Source organism: Sminthopsis crassicaudata, chromosome 6 (genome assembly GCF_048593235.1).
Source record: "Sminthopsis crassicaudata isolate SCR6 chromosome 6, ASM4859323v1, whole genome shotgun sequence".
NCBI classification, from domain to species: Eukaryota; Metazoa; Chordata; class Mammalia; order Dasyuromorphia; family Dasyuridae; genus Sminthopsis; species Sminthopsis crassicaudata.
In genome coordinates, this window is record NC_133622.1 from 108,326,253 (window position 1) to 108,346,956 (window position 20,704).

Below are 20,704 nucleotides of genomic sequence, written 5' to 3' on the forward strand. Positions count from 1 at the left end.
TAGACAAGTTACTTAATCCCTAATTGTCTCCATTTCCTCATTTGTAAAATGAAGATAATAATAGCATCTACTTCCTGGGATTGTTGAAAGGATCAAAAGAGATAATTGTAAAGCACTTAGTTTGGAAACTGGCACATAGTAAGTGCTATATAACTGCTAGTGATAGTACTAACAGCTGCTATTATTATTATTAATAATAAATAGTAAATTGAGGATTCATTGGAGTAAGGAAGAAACATGTTTGGATATTATATCTGAAAGATACTAGCTGTAATAACATAAACAATTCATTTAACATTTCAGTGCCCTCGACATCTTTATAAGCTAGTCATCCTTTATGACTGAAAAGGGCATGAGAACCTACTATGGCTCTACTAAATCTCTATGAAATTTTAGAAATTTTAGGTCAGTTATTCTTAACTTTTTTTCATTATCATAATCTTCTTTGGCACTATGGGGAAGTTCCTTATAATACTTATATAATCTACAATATAATAATAATAAATAATATAACAATAATTAAACTTATAATATTTTAAATACATAAATAAAATTCATAGGATCATAAAATAAATAAGTCTAATTATAGCATAGTTATGAAGATATTAAAAAGTAAGTTTTTAGATCTCCCTCACCTGAGGTTGAGGCCCTGGCCTAGAGAAAAGCATCCTTCCCTGGTCATCTCTTCTGATACATATTGCATATTCTCCTAGTAGAAAGCAAGGTTATTAAGGACAAATCCAGTTTCACTTTTCTATTTGTATGTAGAATTGTTAATAGCACATATTATATATTATGTGTAATATATGTGTATAATATATAATATAATATATAATACATTATTATATATACAATACATAAACTTTTATATAAAATATAATTATAATAAATAATAAATAATATAACTAATGTTTTATATATATATATATATATATATATATATATACAGATACACATCTACTTTGGTAAAAGGAGTTTGAAATTTTGAATAATGAAATTTTATATACCCATCATTTTATCTTGTCACTTGCATATGTTCCAGAAGAAAGATTTCAGACTAGAATCAGGAGAAATGAGTTCCCAGCCCATTTCTGATGAATGAACTTGGGCAGGTCACTACTTTCTGCATATCAGTTTTTTAAACTGAAAAATGAGACCATTGGACTAGTTGACTTTTGATGGGCTCTCCCAGATCTAAGTTTACAATCCTATGATTTTTCATTTATGATCCATTCTCCATGAACCTCCATGAACTCTTCCCCATTTTGGGGGATAATCTGAGTCCAAACTCTTGTTTCCAGGCAACTAAAAGAGAAAAAAATTCACCTTTAAAAGCCTGAAAGAAAAGTGTTCATTTTCTTGGTGGTTACATTATTAAAATTGTTCTCCTTCTTCTTACCTCCAGAAAGGAATCCTGAGCTTCTGCTGAGAATGGGAGTGAGAAAAGAGAAAGAATGAGCCTTCTGTAATCTGGGAGGGAAGATCTGAAATCACTTATTCTCCAGGCAGCAGAATAAACACATTAGCAGATGTAGTTCTTTCTTGTTTTCTGAGAGCTTTTTCCAAGCTCCAAACAAAATAACATTGTTGATGTGCATTATGGAACCAAGCAACAGATAGCTCATGCTCACTTTAAGGAAGCAGTTATGTTTTTCTAGCACTTAAGGAGAAATTTTGAAATGAGGAGTAATTTTCCATGGAAATGAGGAACGTGTCAATCAGGAAGGTGATGATTATTGCACTAGAAAAAAGGTTAACGATTTGTCATTTTATTTTATTTTCTTTCTTTTAAAAATTCATTCTTTTGTAGAAAATTTCCAGTTTTCATTTAAGTGATTACATTATGATATTATTAAATTGAAAATTTAAGGGAAGTATGAAATTTCATGGTTGGAGAAGATCTTACTGGCCCTTTAATAAACCTATTCCTGACAAAGATTACTTCTATAAACATGTCTGACAAGTACAGCTTGGAAGGTTAGAAAGAGGGTTGGAAGGTTTGAAATCTTTAATGAGGATAGGAAGAAGCCCTTTTTTAAAATGAGGATTTTATCATTAGAAAGCATTTTCTTATACCTAACCTAAATTTGCTAAATTTCTTTCTCATCTTCCTGCTTTGATTCATTATCTATGCCTCATGACTATTCTTTGCTAACTCTAGAAAGTAAGCTTTCTCTTTAAACTGGAGGCAATGGTTATTATAGGTAAAACTAGCTAGAGACATTATTTATTAAGTACTTATTAAGTGTCAAGATAGATTGCAATGTGTTGCAGGGAATCTATCTGCCAAGGGAAAGTCAGGAACTATCTGAGAAAAACTACAAAATACTTTCCACACAAATAAAGTCAGATCTAAGCAATTGGCAAAATTTCAAGTGCTCTTGGATAGGTCGAGCAAATATAATAAAGATGACAATACTCCCTAAACTAATCTATTTATTTAGTGTTGTATCAATCAAACTCCCAAGAAACTATTTTACTAACAACAAAATTCTTCTGGAAGAACAAAAGGTCAACAACTTCAAAGGAATTAATGAAGAGAAAAGCAAATGAAGGTGGCAGATCTAAAACTATATTATAAAGCAAAGATCATCAAAACCATTTGATACTGGTTAAGAAATAGTGAAGTTGATCAGTAGAATATGTTAGGTTCACAGAACAAAATAGTCAATGACTATAGCAATTAAGTATTTGATAAACCCAAAGGCCCCACCTTTTGGGATAAAAATTCACTATTTGACAAAAACTGCTGGGAAAATTGAAAACTAGTATGGCAGAAAATAAGGATAGACTGACATGTAACACCATATACCAAGATAAGGTTAAAATGGGTTCATGATCTAGACATAAAGAATGATATTATAAACACATTAGAAGAACATAGGATAGTTTACCTCTCAAATTTATGGAGGAGGAAGGAATTTGTGACCAAAGAAGAACTGGAATTCATTATTGAATGGATAATTTTGATTATATTAACTTAAAAAGTTTTTGTATAAACAAAACTAATGCAGACAAAATTAGAAAGGAAGCAATAAACTGGGAAAACATTTTTTACATTCAAAGGTTCTAATAAAGACCTCATTTCTAAAATATATAGAGAATTGACTCAAATTTATAATAATTCAAGCCATTCTCCAATTGATAAATGGTCAAAAGCTATGAACAATTTTCAGATGAAACAACTGAAACTATTGGTAGCCAAATGAAAAGGTGCTCCAAATCACTATTGATCAGAGAAATGCAAATTAAGACAACTCTGAGATACTACTACAAACCTGTCAGATTGGCTAAGATAACAGGAAAAGATAATGATGAATGTTGGAGGGGATGCGGGAAAACTGGAACACTGATACATTGTTGGTGGAACTGTGAATGGATCCAACCATTCTGGAGAGCAGTTTGGAATTATGCTCAAAAAATTATTCTAGCAGTGTTTCAACTTGGGATTATACTCTGAAGAAATCTTAAAGGAGAGAAAGGAACCTGTATGTGCCAAAATGTTTGTGACAGCCCTTTTTATAGTGGCAAGAAACTGGAAACTGAGTGGATGCCCATCATTTGGAGAATGGCTGAATAAATTATGTTATATGAATGCTATGGAATACTATTGTTCTGTAAGAAATTACCAGCAGGATGATTTCAGAGAGGCTTGGAGAGACTTACATGAACTGATGCTGAGTGAAATGAGCAGAACCAAAAGATCATTATCATGGCAACAACAAGACCACACCACAATCAATTTTGATGGACATGGCTCTCTTCAACATTGAGATATTCAAACCAGTTCCACTTGTGCAGTGATGACGAGAGCCATCTACACCCAGAGACAGAACCATGGGAACTGAGTGTAGAACACAACATAGCATTCGCACTTTCTCTGTTGTTATTTGCTTGTATTTTGTTTTCTTCCTCAATTTTTATTTTTCTTCCTTCTTGATCTGATTTTTCTTGTGCAGCAAGATAAATGTACAAATATGTGTTAAGTCCAAGCTAGCTCCCAGGATCAGCCAGAGTCAGGATAAGTAAAAATCCTTGATCTTTAGGGGGAGAAGCAGGCAAACTACCAGGAGTTTTGCCAAAAATCTCTTCTCAAGGAGTCTCTTCACCTTTTTCCTCCTCGTCCTGCATCCAAGTGACTCTGGCCTGTCTCATCCCACCCTCTAATCCTTGCCTACGATTATCTGAACACCAAACATTGAGTCAACATCAACTGTGAGAAGAGACATATATCCAAAACATGCTACTAGAGTCATTGTCTCATATCCAATAGGTAATTAGCCTTAAGTGCTCTGTTGTCCGATTCAAGTATACCTTTTCATAGTTTCAGCCCTTTACAAATATGTATAAATATATTGGATTTAACATGTATTGGACTACATGCCAGCTAGGAGAGGTGGGGGGGATGAAGGAGGGGAAAATTTGGAACAAAAGGTTTTGCAAGGGCCAATATTGGAAAAATTACCCATGCATATGCTTTGTAAATAAAAAGCTTTAATAAAAAGCAATACTAATTTTTGTTCTCAAAGAGTTAAGATTCTAATGGGGGAGACAATATAATCTTTAATTTATCCATACAAGATCAGCAAAATAGATGGAAGAGTGATAGTTTGCATTACAATTCAAGTCCTCTTGATGATATTCAAAATGTCAAGAATATATGGGGTCATCTCTAAGTGATAGACTCAAGTTCATCTTCCATTCAATGAAAATAGTTTTAATATGACAGCATAAGGCAGGCAAAGTTCCCTAGTAGAACTCACAATTTACAATAGGAAAGGTAGAACCTTTTATTTATTTATTTAAAAAAAATTTAATAAATAAAGATATTTATTTAAAACAAAATGTGAAATAAGGGTGAAAATAGAATAAGAGACAAAAAAGGAAAACAAAAAGAACAAAAACATTGTCGTGCTCAGTAGAACATGAAAGAGAATTCAAAATATGTAACAATAAATTTCCATTTTGAGAAAGCATATACAATAATAGAAGAGATTATATTCATGACTGTCCATCTTGTCTTTGCCTCCCTCTAGTTTTATTCTCTGCTGTGCATTTTTTACTTTGTTCTTTTTTCCTCCTTTATCCCCTCCATCTCCCCCAAGCAGGATATAGTTAAGCATAAGATGTATGTGTATACACACACACAAACACACATATGTATGTATGTATGTTTATATTTTCACTCATGCCATACTATATACACACATACATATACCTATATGAACATATAGATATATAGATATATACATTACACATATGTAGACATGCCTCTAAAGCATGCAATATAATATGGCTGACATAAATGTAAATTTCTTTCTTGATCAAACTTTGACTTTGAGATTAATGATTACTAGCCTTACTTTTTTTTCCTAATAAATTCTACTTGTTATTTTGTTTGTATATATCTCTTATTTTCTATCTCTGCTAACTCTTCTACTTTAATTCTACTCCTTAACTTGTCTTACTATTATTTAACCTGCTCTCATCCAAGGACCCTTCCCTTATTTTATCCCTTCATTTTCCCCTCCTTCTTTATCTCATTTACATTAAACTATATACTTTATGACACTTCTAAATATCCTTCTGTACCTTACCTTATCGTATGCCACTCTTTCCCTCCCTTTATATCCCTTTCCCATTAGTCTTCATACCTTGTCCTGGTGAGACCTCACAGAATCATTTGCTTCTGTGCTTCAGTTTGGGCCCTATGTCAGGAGACATAGTGTTTCTCAGCATCCTATTTTTGAATATCTTGGAATCAGAACTTGGACAGGCAACACAACCCTTGGGTTTTCATGTCAAATCAGATATGCTAGCTTCATTCTGTCTCATAATACTTGTGGTCACAATTAATCTCTCCTTCCTGAAATATATATTCACCAGTATTTGTTATTTTCAAAGGTATAAGTAAAAATTCTGACATCTGGAGAATATTTGGATGGATGGAAGTGAAGGGAAGAAGATAGACAACTAATGACTGGCACATTATGTCATTGCAACTGATCTTTAATATACCACTTGTACTGGGTAGTTTGCTCCACTTGGGTACTCTTAATCCAGAACTGTGATAAGAGGATGTAGCCCTGGAAGAGGGTTTAAGTAAGACTGAGACTCTTGGGGGAGTGGCAACCATGACTGGGTAAGGGAAGGACATTCAGATTCTTTCTATGATGCTTCTTCATGCCTTGAATCACCTCATGTTTTGAGAAAGTGCCACAATCAATGGATCTTTTCTCCTTTCCTTCCCTCCAACAACAAAAGTATCTTGAAAAGTAGGATGCATCTTTTATTTGCTTCCTCTCTTCCCCCTTATCAGGTATCAGGGGAAAAACTCTTGTCTCCTCATACACCTAGGTGCTGCAATGGATAGAGTCAGGAAGACCTGAGCAAATTTAGTCTTGGGTACTTGCCAGCTGTAGGACCCTGAGCAAGTCAAGCAGGTACAAATTTCTTTTAGAAGAAATAAAAGTATTCTGTTTGGCCCCAGAATCTAGAAACAGAAACATTGAGATGAAGACCAAGAGCCTCTTCAGGTTTAGAGGCCTGTGCATACATATGAAAGTATAATATAAAGCTAGCTTTATATTATAAGTGATCTTGCTAACTTGGTTTAGCTTTGTTCCTAGTCTATTAGCTGGAAGCATTTTGGAAGCTATTCCTCTGGACTGGAAACAAGACATAGAGTAAATCATGAGGCATTTGGGATGTTCATCATTAACTACTTTGTACCAGAGACCCTTGGCTCTGGACCAGGAAATTGAATTAAGAAAAAAAAAAAAAAAGACCTGAGTCCTGAAGGCACTTAATAGCCTGGTTCCTTTCTACTTTTCTAGATTTCTTAGGTTCAATACAAATTATTTATTATCCTTCATATAGTCTATGCTCCAGCAGCACTGGCCTGTTTCTTATTCCACTTCTCCATTTCCAGTCCAGGTAATAACCTGGCTATTTCTTCAATACCTGGAATGTTTTTCCTCCCAGTTATTATCTCTTAGCTTCCTTCAAGACTCAGTTCAACTTTCACCTTCTCAAAATCTACTGGTCTCCTCAATTTTTCACTCTACTCTGTGTATATCTGAAATATTTTATTGTTGATTTTCCTGTTATCTTATTCATTAAATGATCTTACTTGGGACTTTTTACTTACTCTGACTATACAAATGTGTTTAGTTCTACTATCAATGAAGATTAATTCTGAGATTCTAGGATTTTATGATTCTGAAGAGCTAGAAATCAGAGACACATGACTAGGGTAGGACTTTTGACCTGCCTAGTACTATTTTTAGTGGGACATAATTCCTACCCAGTGCCTTTTTGCTTGCCCATATAAACACACATAAATTGCATATTTCCAGAGATAGTTCTGGCATTGATGGTCAATGAATATCAGGGAAAACTGCAACGATTGGGGTTGGTATGCTTCTAAGGGGGAGAAAGTTGATTTTCCTGCCAAAGTCAAGTTGCATACATTATACAAAGTAAAAGAGACAATTAAGCAAATGATCATAGTTGATTAAAAAAGAAAGAATGAGATTCAGCCTATAATGCCTAAGGTGCAATTTGGGCTATTAAAATGATTTCAGGGGGAAAAAAAGTATTGATTTCACTTTAATTAAAATTTTTTTAAGCAGAGCTCATTTAGTTTTAGATATTGAAATTGCTCATTGTTATTCAAGCACTCTAATTTTAAATAGTTATTCAACAGACTCTTCAATTCAGACAGGGAAATGTCTCAGATCTCAAATGATAATTTTTAAAACCCCATAAGTGCTAATTTAGAGAGCTTTCTTTTATAGGAAGGCTGCTCACCTACCAGACCACAATGTATTCAGTGTCCTGAAGAGGAAAAACCATGGTGGAATCTTGGAGAAAATTGCTCCTTACTCCCAACTCTTTTGTCTTCAATGGCTTTATTAGTGTTGAATATCCATCCATGAATTAAAATGCAAAAAGGTAAGCTTCTTGGCTTGTCCTGCTTACTTAACCTTAATAAAATATAAAGGCCTGTTTCATTAATCAGTAACACACCAGACACAGTACATGAATTTTATCTTCCACTTTCTCCTTTGCACTTTAGAATGAAAGGAGAAAAAAATTACATTGCATGTGTTTGCCAATAGAACACAGATTTCATCCTTCAAAAGACAAAAAGAAAGAAGAAAGAAATCTCCATAATAACTATCCTAAGGAAAGTTTTACAATATGTGTGAGAGATAATGTATGCATGAGTTTGTGTGTGTGTGTTTGAGTCTGTGTATTTGCATGAGAGACAACAAAGAAAGACCGAGATTTACATAGAGAAAGAGACAGAAATAGAGTCAAAAAGAGAGAGATAAGGAGACAGAGAGATAGACACAAAACCGAGAGAGAGAGAGAGAGAGAGAGAGAGAGAGAGAGAGAGAGAGAGAGAGAGAGAGAGAGAGAGAGAGAGAGAGAGAGAGAAAGCGAGAAGGAGGGAGAAAGAAAGAATAGTTTAGGCAAACTGCCTAAAATTTGTTGAGAAATTCCTTTAGCTCAAATTAGCTTAGAAATTAATCCTTACTCCTCTTCAGTTTTAATTTCACCTAAATAAAATATTTTCTTATTGAAAGATTAAATACTTTCAGTATAATCTATTTTTCCTCAGCATAACATTTGATTTACAAATCACAAAATCTACAATTTGGCATATCCTTCCCCCCACTATTACTGAAAGATGGTAAGATGCTATAGAGACTCATAATAATGACATGTAGAATACTTTATAGCTTTCAAAGTACTTTTGAATGCATTATGTAAATTAATATTCATTATCATGATCACGGGAAAAAGAGAAAAAATATTGAATTGGGAGACAGGAGATCACTTATACTTCTGCCACTAACTATATGACATTAGGAAAATCATCTAACATCTTTTAACTTCAGTATCCTTGTATCCTTGTTTGTAAAAAGAGAGACTTAGATTAGGTGATCTCAAATGTTTTTTCTGCTCTCAAGCCTGAAATTCTGAATTTGGACTAGATGATATCTCCTTGCTTTCAGCTAGAAGGATGTATGACAAGTAATGTTATCCCCATTCTACAGTGAAGAAAATAATCTGCTCGAGGAAACACAACAAAGAAAGTGAGCAAGCTGTAACTATATTTTTAGATTAATAATTTTCCCTTTACCCTAAGTCTCTTTTCATTCATATTCATATTCAACAAAGTATCAAAGTATTATTTCTAAAGCATTAGTCTGGCTGTGTCATTATATTCAGTAAATTCCATATTATCTCTAGGATCCAATAAGCAGATGAGAACAATTTGTTCCAAAGACCATGATGGCAGATGAAGCAGATAATTTCCAGTGTTTAGAACTTGGTAAGACATAGAAGACACCAAGGTTATCCACTGCATCCCAAACCATTGCCAATTATGCTGACTTTTGTCTTGTCACTGGGCTTCAAAGACTCTGGAAGAGAGAGGGTAGCTAATGAATTTGTGCATCTCTCACTTAAATCCAATTCATATGCAAGTCAAGACATCACCCTGTGATGCCATTAGTTTTCTTTGAAAATGAAAAATGAACATCAACAGGATTCAACGCAAGTTCTCTAACAAATTTACAACTTTTCATAACCTAATTCCAACCTAATTTTTCCAGTTTTATTTTATTATGCTACTCTCTTTCACCTACACAAAAGTATGTTTTCTTGCTCTTCCTCACACATAATCTATGTCCTATTTCCATGTCTTTATACAGGCTGTCTCCCCCTGCTTAGAATATATTCCCTCCTCATCTCCGCCTCTCAGAATCCATAATTTCTTTCAAAGCTCAGCTTCTACATGAAGCCAGGTAGGTAAATACTGATCCAGGTGTTAGTGCCAACTTCCACTTAAATTGTTGTATTTCTTTTTGCAAATTTACCATCTATGTATGTGTTCAGGATACCTCCACTAATAAAATATTCCTTGGTGGAACTGATGAATTTCATTCTTCCCACTTCTGGCTCCCATGGCAAAAGGTTGTGGGAACAGTAGAAGAAGGAAAAAGAATTTAAACTAAATAAGAGAGAAAAATCATCTAACTGACTTAGATGGGTTTGGGCTATTGAAATAGATCAGAGATGGAATTTAGGAGAGAGATATATGACAAAATTTCTAAGAGATATGAAGAACAATCTCTCCACAAAAATATGGCTTTAGATATTATATTAGGGCTCAGGATTCAGGGAAATTAAGGCAGACAAAAAGATTAAGGAACAGGGAGTGGAGCCAAAAGAGGTGAACTCAAGAAAGAAAAGCAGAGGGTTGGTGGGCAGACAAGGCAAGTTCAGTGAAATAATGTGAATGGAATAATGAACAGGTTATGCAAGTTGATAAAGTATACTGTTAGGTAAAGGGGAATTGGGTAAGCATGAGACTGGAATAAAATTGAAGGGAATTTAGATTTGCACATGCAATTCTTATTGCTTAGGAGAATGAAGCTGGGAGGATCTCTTGAGTTCTGAGCTGCAGTGGGCAAGCTGATGTGTTGTCTATTTTGGGTTTGTCATTAACATGGGATGTCTCTAGCACCAAATAACCAACTTGCCTAAGGAGGGCCAAAGCACCTCAGGTTGGACAAAGAACTGATCAAAGATTAATGGGACTGGCCTCAAGCAGTGACTGTACTCCTATATCAGGGTAAAATAAAGCCAACCCAGTCTTTGGAAAAAATAAAAAGACTAAAAGGGAATGCGGTATGGCTGTGACTATGTGACTTTGTGACTATGTTATTAAGGACAGAAGAAAGGAACTTGAATGACATAATCAAATTGTGATGAAGTGACAACTGGCTATAAAAATGTTTTAACTATATGCTTAATATTGAGGTGTATCCATAAGTGACTTTAAGAAGTGTTAACTATTTTGGAAAACTGCACAAGTTGTACAGTGACTTGTTACCTCTGTTCCAAGTATTCTTAAAAGAGCACATGAAGGGACTAAAAGAATGCCCCTTCATATTATTAGAGGAGAAATATAAGGAAAAAGAATCTGAAGTGAAGGAAGGGTGCTTGAGCCTGGTCAAGACAATAGAGAATGGAAGAACATTACATAGAAGAGAAAGGGAAAGAAAAGGATTGTCTAAAAACAAACCTAAGATTTTTCATAGAGAAGAGGCAGGATGCAATGAGATGGAAGAAGTTGCTTGCTCTCTGCAGAATGTTATGTAGAACCACAGAAGCTATAAGTGAGAGATTATTCATTAAGGAGTAGAAGAAGAATAGTAGTAGTAATTTGTTATTTCCTGCTACTTGGCAATAGAGTGTTGTTGTTGTTGGAATGCATATTCTATTGAGGATCTCTCAAAGTTTATAAAAATAGATTGACAACAACCAAGTTTTAGTGATTCATGTGTTATAACTGATATTACAAGGCGAATCTATAAAAAAATTTGTAAAGGCTTGTAAAATCTTGAAAAAGAAACTGAAAACCATAAGGGTACAGATGGTATTTTACTCATTATTGTCTATAGATGGCAAAGAATTTAATAAGAAGAAATATTAGGAATAACTATCTAAGAAAGCATTATCTGAGCATTACATTTGGATATCTGGGTTGTGGCTTACAATTTTAATGGCTTAAATTTTCATTAAATTTTAGGATATCCTGTACTTAAAAAAAAAAAAAAAAAGTTTTGTTTTTGTTAGTTTTATTCTATCTCTGGCTAGGAAACAAATAGCTTAAAATTGCATTAAGATTTTGGGACACTGTATTTGCCAGATACTTAACAAATTTAAAGAAAAAAAAGAATGAAGGGAAGGAAGGAAAGATGGGAGGAAGAAAAAGAAAGAAAAGAAAATAGGTTTTGTTCAGTTCTGAATATTGTTGTTTAAGAAAGATCCTGATAAGCTGGAAAGTGTTCTGAAGAGGTTCAACAGGACAGTGAAAAGTCTTATATCCATGGCATTTCAATGACTGATTAAAGTAACTGGAAACTGTTTAGTATCTAAGTGTTCCTTCCTTCCTTCCTTCCTTCCTTCCTTCCTTCCTTCCTTCCTTCCTTCCTTCCTTCCTTCCTTCCTTCCTTCCTTCCTTCCTTCCTTCCTTCCTTCCTTCCTTCCTTCCTTCCTTCCTTCCTTCCTTCCTTCCTTCCTTCCTTCCTTCCTTCCTTCCTTCCTTCCTTCCTTCCTTCCTTCCTTTTCCATATATACTAAGGACTTCCTTGCTTTTTTAAACATTCTGCTCAAATCCCTGCTTCTGCAGGACTTTTTCCAACTGATATTTTCTCTTCTTTGATTACATTATATCTACTCTGCTTATATTTTCTATTTACCTAGTTGTTTATATGTAAGCTTCTTGTTTCAAGGCCTACTTTTGGCTTTTTTCCCATTGCCATCAGAGGGCCTGGCCCAGATTAATTACCTAAGCAATGCTTGGCGATTTATGACTTCCTACCTCTCAGTATGTATTAAACACACAGAATTGCTCTTTGGGGAGGGGTTTCACAGTAGATGCTACAAGCAGAGCAGCTCAGAATAACAATGAAACATTTTTTTCAGTCTCCCTTAATGCCAGAAAGGAAAAACTTGTAGCCTTACTAGAAAGGATCTTTGAGTGAATCACCTTAAGTACTCTACAAGTATGTGAATGAAATAAGAAAGATCATGATGTCTGACAAGGATGAGTTACATTGTTAATTAAATTGGCACTGGAGAATTTACTAGCTTTAATTAGTGTAAAATAAGTCTCAGACAGATAGTTATTAAAGTGTGCTAATCAGATTAAAGACAAAGTATGAATTTTATGGGCTGCTTGGAGTGAGAGCATTGTCAGCTTGAAGCTGGAAACATCCTGAACTTGAATTGTTGTTTTTTTTTAGTGCCATTAAAATCAATTTAATTTTATTAAAACTACTCATTAATCACATTACTAATGGTCTTGACTTTTAATACTTCCAGATTACCCCTGGTATTCTTAAAGGACAGAGGCATGTTTTCTTGTGATTTAAACTTTCCATCTACTTTTTGAACTTGATTTGGCTGGTCTTCAGGTGAGAGACATGGCATCTTACCCAAGATACATACTAGAAGCTTTCCAGATTTGACCCATCTAGATGAATCATGGGAGTTTTTTGCTTTTGACATGTTACACATTCATATATATATATATATATTTATGTGTATATATGTGTTATATATATATTTATGTGTATATATGTGTTTTATATATATATATATATATGGAGAGAGAGAGAGAGTAGCTTTTTATTTCAAAATATAGTTTTTAACATTAACTCTTGCAAAACCTTGTGTTCCAAATTTTTCTCCCTCTCTCCCACCTCTCAAGTAATCCAATACAGATTAAATATGTGCAATTCTTTTAAACATATTTTTACATGTATCAAGCTGCACAAGGAAAACCAGATAAAAATGATTAAGAAAAAAAGCAAACAAACAACAACAAAAAGGTGAAAATACTATGCTATGATCCACATTCAGTCCTCATGGTCTTCTCTCATTCAGATGGCTCTCTCCATCACAAGTCTACTGAAATTGGCCTGAATCTCCTCATTGTTGAATAAAACCAAGTCCACCACAGTTGATCATCATGTAGTTTAGTCGTTGCTATGTACAATGCTCTCTTGGTTCTACTCATTTCACTTAGTACCAGGTCATGTAAGTCTCTCCAGGTCTTTCTAAAATAAATGATTTATAAGCAGTGGCAAAAAAATAGGGTTGATCACCACTTGTAAACATGGGTTTATCATGAAAACGTTATACCAGCTTAACCTCATTTTACTTTAAGATAGGTTTACTATATCAGCAGGTGGGAAAATTCTGTAGATCTAGGATAGATAATGTGGGGTACAGGGCTTGAAGTCAGGAAGATTCTTCTTCCTAAGTTCATATCTGGCTTCAAATACTTAGTGATTGTGTTGGGTAGGTCACTTAACACTCTTTGCCTGTTTCCTTATCTGTAAAATGAGATGGAGAAGGAAATGGCAAACCACTACAAGAAAACTCAAAAAAGGAGCAACTGAAACAACTGAACTAGAACAGGAAGATCTCCTTAGCCTAGTTCTTAGAAAAAAATTTTTTTTCACTTGATTGAATTTTAAAAAATCAGTACAGTGATAACTATTCTAGGAATTATCTTATATACTATAGATACAAACATAAAAATGAAACATTCCTTTCCTTCCAAGGGCTTACTTCTAATAGGGATAGATAGTACATATTTGACAATGGTGGTCAAGGAAATTATCACAGGAAATGAGAGTTGTTATAAGGCAATCAACTGATAGACCTTTGCAGGAGCAATAACCTTAAGACAGTCTTGGGGAATTAATCCACTCAGATTTGGTACTTCTATTTTAGGGCTGAGCTATCTTGATAAGTATTTGAGTGAGCAAGAACTCAAGTAGTCCATAATATCTATATAGTTGTCAAAATATATTTCAAATCCCATATAGTCATTCCATTCTAGACATTTGCCATCCAACTGCATACTTACCACCTCCCCTAAACAGATATATGTCCTTTTAAATTTTGCTCTGGCATCATCAATCCAAAGAATAATTACTCCTTTTTTGTGACATTTCAGTCTAGCTGAAGAAGAAGCAGACTATCAGAAGTGCTTAGACAGCTAGGACAGATTGTGGTATGGCACTCTAATAAAAACATAAAAGATGCATACTAAATTTGAGAGTGACTTAAACCTGAGAGGAGAAACTAATACATAGGCTGAAAGAATTGCCACTCATACTAAGATATTTTATAAGGATTGTTGTGTCTGAAATCAGAAGATCTAGGTTAAAGCCTTGTTTTGAATAAATAAGAATAAATACCTATATATTTATTTATTACCTGTATAACCCAGAGCAAATCAAATCACCTCTTCCATTTTCAATTTTCTCAGTCATTGTGCTGCTGACCTCACAAGGGGGAACCAAGTATATTGTAAATCTTAAAGTGCTTTATCAAAGTGAGCTATTATTATCTACCCCCCATAGTGTCAGCTTTGAATATGAAGCAGTAGGCGTCTATCTTCTATATTCCATTCAATTCAAAAAAACATTTATTAACCACTTACTATGCACAAGACACTAAGTTAGCCACCAGGGATGCAATGATGAATAATGCACAATCCCCTACCTCAAGGAGCTTATAATCTAGTAGGGGAAATGATACAGGCACATAAATAACTCTAAGGCAAATTAGAATGTGATAAGTATGTAGGAGAGATCTGGGTAGTATGCTGTGCATTCAGAGAAATAATTTTATTGAATCTAATGCAGCACATATCTCAGTATCAAATCATCTCCTAAATACTTTTTAACTTTGATGGCTTTCATTTAGCTCAGACATAGAAATCACTTTTACTTCTGAATATAGAGTAGGCAAATGGAAATTTTTCCTTGTTTTTTTCTTCTCTTCCTACTTTCCCCCTCCAGTTCTATACAATTTTTAGTTGTCTCAGAATGGAATGTTAACAAGCCAATCCATTTTTTCAATGTCTGCCTGTATGTATGTCAATCTATCTATCTACCTGTGCCTTGAATTTTATGACATTTTCATGATATCCATAAGGTTGTAAACAATGAAGAACACTAATGGAACTTCAGTATGAGAATAAATCAGGCCTGAAAAAAGCTTTTAGGGGAATTCAATTATAAATTAGATAAAAATGATTTGGCTTGGATCATCTGGAGAATGTTTTATTTGGCATTTACTTATTTTCAATTGTTGTTCTTGTGGTACAAACTTATTGTAAGAATGGATTTTCCTTCAGATTTCTAAATGCTGGGGAAATTACTTTTAAGCACCCAGTGATGTGACCATTGACAATTATTTCAAAGTGGAAATTTTATTGTCAATTTCCTGACATAAATTTTAACTAAAATGCTGTCAGTCAATCTTTTAATGTCAGTTAGTTGAAACTAATCCTATATTATTCAATATGAATTATTCTGGAAAAAGCAATCTATTCACAAGGAAAGAAATGTCATTGGGTATTTTATTTATGTATGAAGTTCAAAACTGAACCTTTGGGATTTTGAAGGATTTCTTGGTGTGGATACTACCTTTACCAATGTACATCCCAAACTTCCCATATATTCTTTTTCCCCCCTGACCCTTGTCTATGCTTTCTCTTAAAATTCCATGGAGATTCTATGAAACATTCCAGAGGTTTCTTATTACTCTTCACAGAATTGTCTCTTCTCTCTCAGTTTGCTTTCTTTTTAGGTCTATTCTCTCAAGGCAGAACATTTAGTGTGTGGTCTGGTCATCATTCCTACCTCTTATACACACAAGTGCTGCATGAATGTGGGAAAATTAGTTATGCTCTCAAAAACCCAAACAAACTTCTAAAATACCATAGCATAAAAGGTGTACATATGTATAAATAGAGGAAGTTCCCATATTGAGAGGAGCCAAAGCAATGAAATCATGGGTCCAAGTCCAAAATCAAGAATATATTATAATTTCAGTCCAATGCTATAAACATTTATTAAGCATGTGCATGTCATTATGCTTGGCATTAGAAATATAAAAGCAAACATGAGAAAAAGTTCCTTCCCTAATGACACACACACACATATTTGGAGATAGTAATAATGATAATAATAGCTAGTATTTATATAATACTTTGTGGTTTGCATAGTACTTTACATATGCTATCTCATAGGATCTTCATAATAGTTCCGTGAGATAAATATTTTCATTATTACCATTTTGCAAATGAAGAAACTGAGAATGAAAGGTTAAGGCCTTGCCCATAGTGACACTGCTATCAAGTGTCTGGGTCAGTTATTGATTTAAGGTCCAGTAATTTATCCCCTGCATAGAAACATAGGAAATCAAAGATTAGTTAGAGAGGAGTGCAGGAATAACCGGAGAGCCCATGAAAAGATTCCCAAAAGAGTGGCCCCTATTTGCCATAAAATCTTTTTACACACTTTATAAACACATCTACACTTGGTAATCTAGCTTTAGTTATTGACAGGGGGATACAATGGTAGTCTTTGATCTGAAATTTGAAGGGAGATAGGAAGTGAGGCATGAAAGTACTCCAAGCATGGGAAATAACCTATGCAAAGATACAGAAATAAGAAATGGAATATTTTGCATAAAGAATAGCAAATAGATTATTTGGCAATAACATAGAATATGTGAGGAAAGTAATATAAATTAAGCCAGGAAAGCAAGGCTGGAGCCAGATTGTGAAGGGCAACCTTTCAGACCACTTGGAGAAAATGATGTCACCTGAGAACACCATTGTAGGCATCTGTGCTTTCAATATTTATTTGCATTTTAGATTACTCAGTACTACTAATACATTATAAGGTCATTTACAGTAATTTTAGATAAGTCTATACATTTTTGGTTTGAGATTGAAAGAAAGAAAGCTTTTCTCATGGGAGAAGAGATTTCTACAGTTTTATCCTGGGGTTAGTACTAAAAGAGAATTTAATTTTGGAAATTGATAAGAATTGCAGAAGTCTTTGATCCTAAAGAGAAAGAGAAGATGTGTATGGAAAGTAGCAGAGTGGAGGATTGTGGTGTTTATGGAGTTAGAGCCATTTTTATTTTCTCGCCTCTTAGAGATTAAGCAGTCCCTAAGAGATAGGTAAGCCCTATCTCTTTTGATGTCAAAAGCTATTTTTCTTCTCTATTTGTACACTCAGTGCCATAACTGATTTAATTTGGGGAGAAAATTTTTCTAATGTGAAATATGAATATTTTATTTTTAGTCAATAGTCTTAAGATGGTTGCCAGGAATTATATACTGAAGAAAGGGATTTCACATGATGGAGATAATTTTCCCAGTTTTGTGTTTTGGGAGGGCAAAGGGCAAGAAAGAAACCTTTAATTCTACATCCCATGAGTTGTCATGTCTGCACAATTTCAACTCCATTCCAATGCTACACACTCATCTAATTCTTATTTACCTTTTTCTTAGTCTAGCCTCTCCATCTTCCCTGTCTAGCATCCCGACACCCTTCCTCAAGGTCACTGAAACCCCAACACAAGCTTTCCTGGATGCTCATGAACAATTTTCATCATCATAGAGAGAGTTTCCTAATAGTCTGTGATTCTGGATTGTAGCAACTAGGGCTACATTCTGGAGGTATTTTTGAACTGATTTATGTGTTTCTGCTGAACTAAAAATTTCTCCTCATAGTCCAATCACCTTACAATTCCTATGAAAAACTTTGTCAAATCAAAAAGGAATTTTTATTTTGTGGGATATAGCTTTCAGGCTATCTCATGGCCAGTTCCTTACAAGATTTGAGAGTACTGGTGCCTGACAGACTTTGCAATGCAAAAAAAGCAGTGTATGTCTTCTGCGCTTTCTTCTTTTTTTTGTATTCAGTAAAGCAATATTAAAAAAACCTGAATGTTCATGATCATCTTTTTTTTTAAAATACCCTCAGAATACTATCCCAGAATGTCTTTAGAGGTATCTCATCTCCAGTATGATTTTTTTTACTACATGCATGTGGTTGTTCTTCTCATCTTGTGTCATTACTATTTTTTCCCCCACAAAGAACATTGGGAACTAAAACATCTAAACGTGATATTTAGACCATTATTGTTGATGAGCAAAGATCAATATTAAAACACTAGTGAATCTATTCCATTTCATATGTGCTTATAGGCTCTATTTGTCAGGGTCTTAGGATCTTTGGCACATAAACAGAAAACAGGAAAGGGCTTAGCAGGTGTTGTTTAGCTCACAATCTTCACCGAGCTCTAGAAAATAGCATCATCACTATTCAAGCCCTTTGGCGTGTGCTGCACCCAAAGATTCCCAACAACTTGTCATTCAGCCTCCTGCAAAATGTCTGAAAATTCAACTGCTTTTGCCAGATAAACATTCAACTCCTTTGCCAAGCATAGAGAGATGATAGAGAGAGAGAGAGAGAGCTCTAGCATGAAATTTAAACTTTCTTGCAAAACACCGTTGTAAAATATAATGGAATATAGGAGTAATTATCACTTAACAAATATGACCATACTTCAATATTTCCATGATGCTACTGATATGGGAACCATTGAGAGGATGTTTTCTAATGTAGATCAAAATCTTCCATGCTTTCATATATTCATACTTTTTCTATCTTTTTCTTAACCTTTCAACTACACTCTCTAAAATTAATTCTACCATTATACATCGTCCTTCAACTCACTCTGTTCCCCATCCTCTACTTTCTCAGGGAAAGCTCATCACCAGAAAATTTATCAGCTTTGGTATCCACATTATATCAGAACCTTCAGCAGCCTCTGCCCTATTGATTGAAAGACCAGAGGGCAAAGGGAAAAAACCAAAGCAAAGCAAATAAAATCAAAACCAAAACATAAAACCTCTGGAATTCTCTATAGAAAGATATGGTAGAAGTCTAAAAAACTCTTAATTTCCCTATAAACGAGCTGTACTCTTTGGATTTCAGTTCATAATAAATAATCATGTCCTATCTCTAGCCCTTTTAAAATGCCTTTTTTCTGTTGTTTTCATTTTTAAACTATTTAAACTCAATGCCTTACATAGGTAGGCACTTATTAACGTTTATTATATTATATTTACCTTTGTGATTGTAGTCTACTTTCATAAATTCAGCATAGAGAATCTATCCAATATAGCAGAGGGCTTCCTGTGTTTCTTTTGTGGTGATTAAAATATGTCTTGTTTTTTTTTATTATTTCTAAGAATACAAATAACACAACACAAGGAAAGACATACACACATAAGAAAACCTAGAACCCCTGATCAATACTTCTCTGCTTACATAGAGCTCTTCCCTACTTTTATTGTTTTTCTTCATAGCAAAATAATTGGCTCTGCACTATGATGTCCTGTTTAGAAACACCTATGTGTATTTAGAACCTTGGAATTCTGTTGCTGAAATATGGCCTCAAAGTGAGAAAGGTCTGGTGAATTGATTAGGGGAATTAACAATAGTTAATATATTCTTGAGTGTGTTAACTTTATTAATAATACCAAATACCTTGTTTTATTGTATTTTATAGATATTGATTTTTTTTTTTTACAAATTAAAAGTTTGTGGTAAACATATGTTGAACAACTATATCAGAACCATTTTTCCAACAGTATTTGGTCACTTCATGTTCCTGTGTTATATTTGGTAATTCTTACAATATTTCAAACTTTATTATTTTATTATTATTATCATAACTGCTATGTTGATATGTGATAAGGGATCTTTGATCTTACTACTGTAATTATTTTGGGGTGCCACAAATAGATTAATATTGTGTGTGTTTTTACAGCTCCATTGATCAATCATTCTTCTTTCTCTCCCACTACTGAAATCTCCCTATTCTGAGAGACATAGAGATCAAAATCAGCCCAGTTAATAACCTTACAATGGCCCTCAAGTGTTCAAGTGAAAAGAAAAGTTAATCGATGTGGCAGATTTCATTGTTGTCTTATTTTAAGATATTGCCACAGCCATTACAATCTTTAGTAACCACCACCTTGTCAGTCAGCAATAAAATCAAGAATTTCTATGCTCAAAAAATTATAATTTGTCGAAGGTTCAGATGATGGTTAGCAATTTTAGGCAATAAAATATTTTAATTAAGATATGTACATTTTTTAGACATCATGCTATTGCACACTTAATAGGCTATAGAATAGTGTAAACATAACTTTTATATGCACTAGGAAACCAAAAATTTTGTGGGACTTATTTTATTGCAATATTTACTTTATTGCAGTGGTCTGGAA